The sequence below is a fragment of the Coffea arabica genome, chromosome 4c, assembly GCF_036785885.1.
Source record: "Coffea arabica cultivar ET-39 chromosome 4c, Coffea Arabica ET-39 HiFi, whole genome shotgun sequence".
In the NCBI taxonomy this organism is placed as follows: Eukaryota; Viridiplantae; Streptophyta; class Magnoliopsida; order Gentianales; family Rubiaceae; genus Coffea; species Coffea arabica.
In genome coordinates, this window is record NC_092316.1 from 41,811,900 (window position 1) to 41,821,826 (window position 9,927).

At 37.0% G+C, this 9,927-nt stretch overlaps 1 pseudogene; it reads left to right on the forward strand.

Moving 5' to 3' along the window:
* The first annotated feature begins 7 nt into the window (after positions 1–7).
* LOC113739168 (C2 and GRAM domain-containing protein At5g50170-like) lies at positions 8–7,556 on the forward strand (annotated as a pseudogene).
* The last annotated feature ends 2,371 nt before the right edge of the window (positions 7,557–9,927 follow it).

Sequence of the window (9,927 nt, forward strand, 5' to 3'; positions counted from 1 at the left end):
ACTTGACTGAAGCCGCTCGCGAGCCGGTTTATTTGCACATCTACCACCAATAATTATGAGAAAATTTTTAACCCCCAATCTATTAAAAGTACAAATTTTTGGCCCTTCTGTCAATTTTACCAATTATGAGTAACAGAGAATAGCATCACGTGCGATGCACCAAAAGCTGCTGCTTCTCCCGTTCATCTTCAATTCCTAGCTGCAGTAGAGGAAATAGCATTTCCCAAAAACTCAATTTACACGCTCATAGTTCAATTCTTAATGAGGGAAAGGGAAGAAAAGTAAACTAGAAAGCAGAAATCAAGAACCAAGAATTGGACTTTTCACCTACACAAATAGCAGGCGGCTGTTTCATCTTGATTGGTCTTGGAAATCATTTGTATCTTCCTATAAATGTATCCAAAATACGCCACCATCTCTTCTCCTTAGGCTATGAACAACAACAGCACTCAAATGAAAAAGTTTCTGCCTGCTTATCATCGGTAACATGCTTATCAATCTTTATCTTTTCTTTCCTCTTTCATTCTAAACTCTCTCATCTCCATCTCCCACGCCCTCAACTCCAAAGACCACATCGGTTTTGTCTTCTCTTTAGATTGTAATAGTAATCGCTCTCCTTTTTTTCCTCAACTCAACGCTGGATTTGTTCATGCATATCAAGAGTTTGTTTCAATTTCCTTCAGCGATCCTCAATTTGCTGTTTCTTTTTGCTTTCAACGAAGAATTTTTGTTCTTTTATGTTAGAACAAGATACTTTAGTGGGATAGAAAACCATTGCTATGATCTCTTTCTCATGCCAATAGGAATTTGTCTGTTTTGTACTATTCTTGAACTGAAAAGTCCCAAATCGAATTATGCAAGGATGGCATTTCCCAACTCCCTAGGGATTGAAGATGGATAGGAGAAGAAGCAAGTAAATTTTACTCGATTAATACAGTCGCATGAACAAGAATGCCCTTGTTATTATCTCGTGCGTTGCACATGATGATCGTCTCTGTCACTTATAACTATTGAAATTCATAAAAGGGTCAAGAATTTTTGCTTTTACTAGATCGATGACCAAAAATTTTCTCGTAATTGTTAAAAAATTAAAACTTTACGCAACTTTTCTCATAATTGTTAAAAAATTAAAACTTTATGAAACTAAAAGTTCGAATCCATTGAAACTTTTTTCCCTCTTAGGAAATAAAACGTTGCTCTATCTTAGATTTCCTTTTCAAATGCAGCAATGTGTATAAATCTAAACTGCAACCGTTTATAAAAGTGCATAGATCCTCAACCGAACTGGCCTCAGCCCCTCAAGAGTAAGAATAGCAAGACCAATAAGACCATTTGTTTGCTTGACACTTCTTTTTCTTTTTTTTTTTCCTCTAGTTTTCATCAATTCCATTAACCATTTAGCTATTAGCAACCAACTTTTAGTTTTGCTCAATGTTTTTAAATTCGGATTAGAGAGTGAATCGAAAAATCTTTCGATTTACAATTCGACCGATTCAACCCCGTTCAAGGTTTAATAATTTTTTATTTATTTTAGTATTAAAATTTTTGAGTAAAACTAAAATATTTATTTTAGAAAATAAAAATTTAATAAACCCAATTTTTATCAGCTTTTGTCGGTTTAATCGGGTTTGATTGATTCAATTGATTGCTTGGGCTATTCATTGAACCGGACCTGAGGTATAACCAGACGAACCGGTCAGTCCGGTCCGGTTTTCAAAACGCGATTGCTAGCCAACCGTTTGTTAGTACATTTGAATTAGTATAAAACAAGAAGTAAATGATGAGGTGAGGCCCTTTGTGTATTTGTTGGAGGTGAGGGACTTGGTAGTGAAGGATTCATATGTGTAATTAAAAGTTGGTAAGTCTTAAGTCCAAGACAAGGGTGTTGAAGAACACGAAATCCTGTTTGGATTGAAGAGTTTGCGTTCAGATTGCATTACTTGGAGGATGAATTTATTTTGTCTGTGTATCAGTTTAATGAAAGACTCTGGATTCTTTAATGTTGCTGGAGATTTGGTGGGCAAGGTTATGATTCCAGTTTGGTCTATTGTTGTAGAGGAAAACCACAACTTCAGATGAAAACCACAACTTGCCTCCCACTTGGTTCTCTTTTCAAAAGCGCGATCTTGAAATCAACCACCAACAGAGACTATGGTATAGCTTTGTATGTTTTGTTAGTTTTATTTGATAATTTGTACTAATGTTTTTGTCATTGTTGTTTTTATGTATTTGTTTATGTTTAAATTACGTGAAGTAGACATACTGCCTAATCCGTGGTCATTTAATGGTTATGGCTTCTTGATCTGGACCTCAAGAGCCAAGAACTTGAATTTTTGGATAATAGCTATAGTTAACTGCATGATGACAAATAATGATTGAAATAATGAGAGGATTTCTAAGTGGCATTTCTTTCCTATAGAAGAATTTTGGTGCTTCCTGTGTTGAATTTTTTAGGTCAGTTTGCATAAATGAAACTTGAAAATGGCCTTTAGGAATGTTAGGACCAGTTCGAGGAGTCCACTTTCATGCGTGGTTCTATATTTACAAGAATTAGGAGGCCTTAGATGGCTTGCTCACATTTTTACCCCTTTTGAGGTGTCAATTTGGTTTTGACGAATTGGTTAATTAGAATATCGATTAGAAAAGTTAAAATAAGTAAAATGGCCTCGTCCTCAATTCTGCATGGTTTGTTTCCAGCTGTACTCAGATTTATGAAATTCGATAATAGGGTATTCAAGTTTATTTGTGATGAATTTGACGAGAGTCAGAATACCCAATGACAGATTGGGTATATCTTAAATATTAAAGTGAGATTTTCTGCAATACTCAGGCAAGGTGGCTTTTTTTTTTTTCCTTCTGTTTTGGTTGAGCTACCTTGTTGACTAGTAACATGTTTGGCTGCAGTATAAAAGAGATTAAAGGAGGTACTTTTTCTTGATATAGTTCTCTTTTTCTTGATTTGTAAGAGGGAACAAGTGAGTTTGGGAAAGTTTAGATTACAGAGTTAAGAATTACAATTGCCCTTGTGATACTAAAGGTTGAGTGGTTATTAAAAGAGCTCAATGCAGATAGCTGAGAAAAAGTGTTAGTCAATATTATCAGTCTGCGCAAATAACTACAGCGTGGGGGCTTATTTTTTCTAGGCTCCCCAGCTTTTCAGAATGTTTAAAAAAGAGGTCCAAACGTGATATGCTTTCTAGCTGTAGTTAGTTGATTCTTTGGAGAATATGATGGTGCAAAATGCCCTTCTTTGTGCTTAATACAGAATCTAAGTTTTCCTCTACTCCTGTCCCATTCAGTCCATTCCTTGAAGTTCAGTGTTGCCATCTTATGACCTGGTAGGTTCATTGAGACCTCCTGATATGAGCAGGCTGCAGCAGGCATTGAACTGGCTCTCTGCCTTCATCTAGCTTGTAGCTGTACTAGACCATGTGCAAAGTTCCTTTTAGCAGAAGTAGCATTATTCAAGCTCTGAACCAACTCTCACCAAGTTCTTTCAGATTGGATAGGAATCATCTCCATAAACAGAACTGATGTTGATGACTCTTGGCCTTCTTAGCCTTTCATATCAGGAAATGTTTCGGCAATTCAGCAAATGTGTGCAGTTTGAGTAGCAAAATCCCTAAAGCAGTTGTTGTGATACAAGTATATGGATACTGTTGCACATTATAGGCCTTGTTGTAGGTTCAACTCCGTGATATTTTCTCTCTCTGCCTGGGGCTGGAAGTAATGATCTTTTATGATCAATGGTCATTTTGAAGTGGATGGACTGCATGGTGATCAGATAAGAGGAGCTCGTAATCCTTATATTAGCTGAGTATCATGGTCCCATAGACATTCTGCAAAACCATTTAAAATGCATATGTCCCTTTTGTTTGCTTTTCCATTTTCTAGCTGTTTCTGCATTCTGCTTAATAGTCTGTTTTTTTGAAATGTTTCCATTACACATATTTGTTTTCTTAATATTACAGATAAATGTCCTGCAATAGCAACTTCATTGCAGTTCTCCTAGTGTCTCCTGTCATATCTGTTTAAATGATTTTCAAAGATTTGATGCTTCTAAGCAGTACAGATAAATAAGGGGAAGTAATTTTTTCATAGAATTATTTGGCAATGTCTTGCTTAGGAATGCTTAATGGGCAGCAAAAAGGAGATTGAGTGGATTTAATTGCCTCTCCCATTGAACATAATAACATTTTATACACCAATTATACAGTTGTATTTGACTTTACCTTATGAATGCAGGTAAATTTCTTCTGATACTGTCACTGTATTGGAGAGGTGTGCAAGTATGCGGTGACCATCTCTTGTATGTCATCAAAGTTGCAGAGCTGAAAACACCAATGAGTATGGAGATAAATGTGTTTCATCTGAAGATATTTTTAGGTGTACTCCGACAAGGAAGATATTAGAAGGGAAACATCTAGTGAAGGTTATTGCTGGTCGCTTACAGAGGCTTTTCAATAAAAATGAAGAAGCATCAGGGACTGACAATTCTTCTGAGCTGTCAACTACCATTTCTGTTAATGAAGATAACTTGGCTGAGCCAAACAGTAACAGTAGCTTTGAAGAGCTGATTAAAATGCTAAAGTTAAGCAATGATGAAAAAGACATACCAAAGAACCTAGAGGGTGGCAACCTTTTGGATCAGCCATATGCAATGCCACCTAAAGATCTCAACATGCTTCTGTTTACTCCTAAGTCACAATTAATGAGAGATCTTGCAGAATTGCAGGGAACAACAGATGTTCAAGAGGGCCCTTGGACACGGAAATCAGCAGACAAATCATGTTTAGTGCGAGTTATTACGTACACCAAAGCAGTAACAAAATTAGTAAAGGCTGTGAAAGCTACTGAAGAGCAAACTTATATAAAGGCCAATGGGAAAGAATTCATTGTCTTTGTAGATGTTAATACTCCTGAAGTTCCATATGGAAATACATATAAGGTTGATCTACTTTACAAGATAACTCCAGGGCCGAAGCTATCTTGTACAGAAAAATCTGCTCATCTTGTCGTATCCTGGGCCATAAACTTCCATCAAAACACTATGATGAAAGGCATGATTGAAGGAGGAGCCAGGCAAGGATTGAAGGAGAGTTTTGAACAGTTATCTGACTTGCTAGCTAAAATTCTCAAAGTGATTAATCCTATAAACGTATCAGATTGCATACGGTAGCAACTTTGCAGGAGCACCAGTCAAATTGGGAACTGGCAGCTGAATATTTTTGGAATTGTACTATGGTTTAGGCATATTCATGGTTCTATATATTGGTTTTCACATCTGGTTTTGTGGAGAGCTCTAGCTCCAAGGCTTAGAATTTGATGGTCTTGATTTACCTGATAGTGTGGGGCAAATTATTAACTTTGCAATTTTAGTCATCCAACTTGAGAATGTTTATAACATGGTATCACATTTTTGTGCAAGCAAGGCTAAAATGAGGTAACAGTTCACAAAGCATATCACTTTATATCAAATGTATATCATGTTTAGTAGTTTAACTGAAAATCACATGATTAACAGGAAGTAATCGTGGAGTCAAAATGCAAGGGGATGGTTAGGTGCTTATAATAGCTTTGATTGAGGGTGTGGATCTAGCTTCTTTAGATTCAACTGAATTACCAGATCCTTATGTGTTATTTACCTGTAATGGCAAAATAAGGACAGACTCTGTGCAGCTGCAAACTGTCGATCCTCAGTGGAATGGTTTGATCCTCTACTAAATCTCGTTATTGTGTACTCTAACTAGTAATCAAGTCATGGTACTGTGACAACCTTTGATCTGATACAATGTGCAGAAATACATGAGTTTGATGTTTCAGAAGAACCACCTTCAGTGCTGGATGTGGAAGTTTTTTATTTTGATGGTCCATTTGATCAAGCTTCCTCTCTTGGCCATGCTGAAATTAATTTTTTGAAGCATATGTCTACAGAATTAGCAGACATATGGATTCTCCTAGATGCAAAATTTGCTCAATCTTCTCAGTCGAAGTTGCACCTGAGAATTTTTTGGACAATACTAATGGAGCTAAAACAATAAGAGACTATTTAAACAAGATCGAAAAGGAAGTAGGAAAGAAGGTAATAAGGTTTCATAGTGTCACAGATTTCATCTTCTAGACCTTTTGAAATTATAGGTTGTCTACATGATCTGTCTGTGGCAGTTAAACCTCCAATCACCACACAGAAATTCAGCATTCCAAAAGATTTCTGGATTGCCACCTAAAGAGTTTCTCATTAGTGATTTTTCACGCTCCCTTAAGAGAAAGATGCCATTGCAGGTAAGGTTGCAAGGATCTTGTTTATATTGCTTTCATCAAAAAAAAAATTTTCTTTCATTACCATTAGTAGGACGGAGAACTAATAAATATTTATACAGGAGACAGAGTTTTATTGGTGGACGTCTGGTTGATTTCTGAAATATTTTTCTTAATCTCCTCGTCATTTTTAGTTTGACAAGACACAAAAGGAAATGCAAATGCATCTAATATTATACTTTATGGACTAGTGGATGTAAATTTTCTAATTGATAAAAGTGATGTCTATAATGATGTCTTGCAGTTTTAGAATTAGCTTTTATTTTTACTTTATTGGACTGCTCCCAATAAAATGTAGAAGTTTTGGCTTTGATGGTTCTGTGGTTTCTGATCCATGTTAGCCATAATGGAGATCGTAAATGTTCATTGTTGAGGAAATGGTGGTTAAAAATCCTGATGGAGATCCTAAATGTTAAATAGCTGTATTTTTTCTTCTTCTCTTATTTCCACTGCAGCAGGCCATCTCACTCTACATTTTCTCAGTTTTTTGCCTGTGTCTACCTCTATTCTGAGCAAGACCAATACTTGGTCCAGGGACAGCTCTTTCTATCAGCAAGAATTGTTGGATTCTATGCCAACTTGTTTGGGCATAAACCCAAGTTTTTCATTCCATGGGAGAACATTGAACATATTCATGAGCTTTTCCCATCACTAGGAACAGTAGAAAGTCCTTCACTTGTCATAATCTTGTCTATGGGTCGTGGTAATGATACTAGAATGCAGGCTGCATTTCTATTTTCATTCATTCATTTCCTTCAACGTTGCCAGCAGGTATAGGCAGTGCATGTGCTCTTGTGAATTTTCATAGTGTATTGTTTTGATCTTTCTTTGTTACGAACCAGATCCAGTGGTCAAAATTGAGTGAACGCTAACAGGACAGTAATGGTTGTGTGGACGAAGAGAAAATTAGGTCCTGATCAGAGAGCACAGATTGCAGAGGAACAGCAGGACAGAGATTAGAAGCCTAGTTTGCTTGAAGACTTCGATCCTATTTGATTGTCCAAGATGCTAGATTGGCCAAGGTTTTAAGTGTGGAACTTCCTGTGAATGTATGTATCTCATTCTTTGTGCTTAAAACCATATAATCCATCGCAGGTGCTTATATTAAAATTTTGTTCTTTTTGCTTAATAAGATTTATTAGATAAAAGTTCATAGAGAGTGTCATGAGATTCTGTTGAATTTGTGTATGTATATCAGCCCTGTGGCAAGATTATATATGTTAATCATTGTTAAACTTTGTAAGTTGTTCCAATAGTACTTGAAGCTGGAAAGTAATAAAAAAATGTTTGCAACAAGAAACAAGTTCCTCAATATGTGGCAACAAAACTGCTCCCCCAATGCCATAACTGGTCCTTGAAAGTGTCTAAGTTACAATATTATTTCGCAACCTCTCTCTTGGCAGATCCAACTGATAACCTTCTTCAGAAACCAGCTCAACAAAGAAGCCTTAGGAAAATGTTCTGAACATAATCTTCAAGCTGAGGTAGCTGCATGGAGTAGTGAACTTGAAATGGGGCTGCTGCGGAAGATAGATAAGCGAGTCACCCAAGGAACAGACACAGAATCTATCAAAGTGGATCAACCTCACTCACTGATTTCTGAACCTCTTGCTTAACAATAGGAGGGCAAACTGAGAGGCCAGGCTCCCGAGTACCTGACACGTAAACAGTAAAGTCATGATCAGTGCCTGTAGAGATGCAGATTGATATCATGATCAGTGGCAATGTAGGAGACCCTATCAAGAAACCAGAGGGGGAAAATAGGAGAGGAGGGAAATGCAATCTAGAGGGAGGCAGCTATTGAAGGACATTACTGGGAAAATTAGTGACCAGAATGCCAAGATAAAGAGGAAACTCATGCTCAGAGATGAGAAGATGGCGGATGTTGAACCTAGCACTCAAAGTGTTTAAGAAGTGCAAAACTTTAGAGCCTCTAAGTTGGGAACACAATGCAGAGACGGTGTTTTGGGAAGGGGGGGGGGGGGGGGGTGGAGAGGATCAGCCTTAGCTGTGAATCCCGTTGTAACTGTGAATTTCGTTATAACATACTAGTTGTTCTTGGAGGATGTCTTGGAATGGTTTGCCATGCATTTTGGGGTAACTATCATCACACTGACATTTGGGTGCTGAAAGAGTATGGAATGCCGGAATCTTGGACTAACTTTCGTGTTGCCATACCTCAAGATACATATTCATTTGTACCTGAAAACTAAGACAAAGGGAGAGAAAATACTCTTCTTCGTATCTTTGGACTACACAATATACATATATATACACAAGTGTAACTTAATTTAGATTCTAAAATCATGCTAATCTAAATCAATCTACTACCTAATTAATATATGATACTATAATCATATGATACCTAATTAATACATGATACTATAATCATATCTTTCCTAATATTTACAATATCAAATCTTTCCATAATATCAGATCGCATATCTTTAACACTCCCCCTCAAGCTGGAGCATAGATGTTGCTCATGCCCAACTTGTTACAAAGATAATCAACTCGAACCCCATGTAGAGCCTTCGTAAAGAGATCTCTCAATTGTTCTCTAGTCCTTACAAATCCTGTAGAAATCAAACCCTGCTGTATTTTCTCACGAACAAAATGACAATCTATTTCGATGTGTTTTGTTCGCTCATGAAATACGGGATTGGATGCAATATGAAGAGTCGATTGGTTATCACACCACAATTTTGCAGGCATTGAGGTTTTGAGACCTACTTCAGTTAGAAGTTGATTTATCCACATGATTTCACATACCGATTGTGTCATAGCTCTATATTCTGACTCTGCACTCGATCACGAGACAACATTCTGTTTCTTACTCTTCCATGAGACCAGGTTTCCTCCAACAAAGACACAAAATCCAGTTGTAGATCTTCGATCTGCCTTGGATCCTGCCCAATCAGCATCTGAAAAACACTCAATTCTAGTATGACCATGATTTTTATACAGAATACCACGTCCAGGAACTCCTTTTAAATAACACAAAATTTGTTCTACAGCTGCCCAATGATTAACAGTAGGATTAGATATATATTGACTAACAACACTAACTGAATACGCAATATCTGAACGAGTCACTGTAAGATAATTCAACTTTCCAACCAATCTTCTATACCTCCCAGGATCTTCTAACAATTCACCTTCTTTTGTGAGCTGCAAGTTAGGAATCATTGGGATACTAGCTGGTTTAGCCCCCAATTTTCCCGTTTCAGATAGTAAGTCAAGAATATATTTCCTTTAGGACAGGAATATCCCCTTCCTACTCTTTGCTACCTCAATACCCAAAAAATACTTTAACGGCCCCAAATTTTTTGTCTGAAATTGACTATGGAAAAAAGTTTTAAGAGATGAATACCTGCAGCATCATTCCCAGTGATAACAATATCATCCACATATACTACCAACAAAATAATACCAGCTTCAGACTGTTTGTAGAAAACAGAATGATCAGATTTGCTTTTCTGCATCCCAAACCTTTCAACTGCTAGACTGAATTTTCCAAACCAAGCACGAGGACTTTGTTTCAGTCCATACAAGGACTTCCGAAGATGACAAACCTTCCCAGACTCCCCCTGAGCAACAAACCCTGGT